Raw genomic sequence first — 1,970 nt, 5'->3', positions numbered from 1 at the left:
TATATACAAATATATATATACACATATATATATATATATATATATATATACATATACATATATATAAATGTATGTACGCACCTACATACAATACATACATGCATACATTTGTATAATATATATATTTCGGAATCGTCTGATTCAAGTTGGTCTCCGATATCATTCGATTCGATAAGGAACGCTATTATTAGCCGCTATTAAAGATCATTAAAATATATCAATTTTCAAAATTCTCATAAGTCTAATACGGAAAATTCTAATAAAGCCATTGGTAAATTGTCATTTCTCTGTGTCTTGATAGTATGACCGTCTCGACTTATCTGATTATGTAAGCGAATTTACGAGTGCTCTTTGTCAGTTTTCGCATTCATGTATTCTGGTTTTACCAAGTTTTAGAGTTGTTATAAACTAACTGTACACCGTCGTTCAGTTGACCATTCTTTGGTCTATGCAACAATTATAATGATATTCTAAGAATATATGTCTCTACACTCCGTCTCATCTCATCTTTGTCTGTCTCTGTCTCTTTCTGTCTCTCTCCCTCTCTCTCTTTCTTTCTCTTTGTTTTAATGCGATATAATCGCGAAGGTATAAAATAAATTGCGGTGTAAGTGAAGTTAAAAATATGGGTAGAGGAAAGGGGTGGTGAAGACCAGTTCAGCAATGAGATTAGATTGAATTCCATGATGATGATGATGACGATGATGACGATGACGACGATGATGATGGCGACAGCTATGATGATGAAGTTGATAGTAATGATAAAGACGATAACCATGATGACGTATAAGAGGATTATGATGTTGAAGACGACGACGACGACAACGAAGACGGCGGTAGTGAAGAAGAAGAAGAAGAAGAAGAAGAAGAGGATTGTGTGGGTCACCATTTAAAACATTATAGTGATTGTAATACTGCTGCTGCAGCTGATGATGATGATGATGATGATGATGATGATGATCACAGATATGAAAATCTCCAGCACAGAATACCAAAACTTTCTGTGCCTGTGTAATCGATTCAGCTGATATTACATGCATGAGATTTATTTCACTGATGTCAGAAAGATAAAATTAAATGTTAACTCTTTCGAGATTTGAGCTTAAAACGCAAAACATCCAGATATATATACCACAGTTTGTATTTTGCATTATAACTCTGCAATTGTACATCAACGATTATATTATATTTCCTGTTGCTCTCGCCACAAGGATTCATAGGTGATATATATATCCTGCACACAAATCCATCAAATAAGGATAAAATTCAAGAGAGAAAATAACAAGACAAATACCATAATGTTTATATTTAATAAAACTCTTCTTCTTCTTTCATCATCTACTATGGAAATGAGAGGGTACGAATGTCTATAACCCCAAAAGGCACCGAAGCGGTAAGTGCTCGAGACGAACAGATTAGATTTTCGAAATCTACGTCCGAAAGAGTAGGTCTTTGGTAAATGACAATCAAGAAATATAATTCGATACGAGAAGTACGTGGCTAAATCTTCTCTTCTCTATTTATCACATGTATCTATCTGTCTCTCTGTATTTTATGATATTCTTTTTCTATAAACATTTACTCTTTTTCTCTACGTGTACGTCTCTTGTGCATGCTGCTCCACCTATCTCTCTTTCGCCTTCTCCTCCCCCTTGATATGACACGTAATTGCTTTTATTTTTTAAAACGTCGTTACTGTAATGTGTTTCCTTACATTTTGTAATAGACACTATTCAGCAGAAAATGCTAGCTTCCGAATCCTGTTTTCTGATTGTGTAAAAATTACCAAACTTTACACGTCGGCAACATTTTTCTAATTTCCTTTCTATTAATGACTCAAAATCAGATTGGGCATGAAACATTACATCAGCTTTGACAGCAACCGAAAAGGTCCCCAAATCCCCTCTCTGTGTAATTTTCAGACAAAAAATAAAATGAAATAATGGCATCCTATTGCGAAAATGTATATA

The sequence above is a fragment of the Octopus bimaculoides genome, chromosome 15 (genome assembly GCF_001194135.2).
Source record: "Octopus bimaculoides isolate UCB-OBI-ISO-001 chromosome 15, ASM119413v2, whole genome shotgun sequence".
NCBI lineage: Eukaryota > Metazoa > Mollusca > Cephalopoda > Octopoda > Octopodidae > Octopus > Octopus bimaculoides.
Note: the sequence above shows the minus strand (reverse complement) of the source record.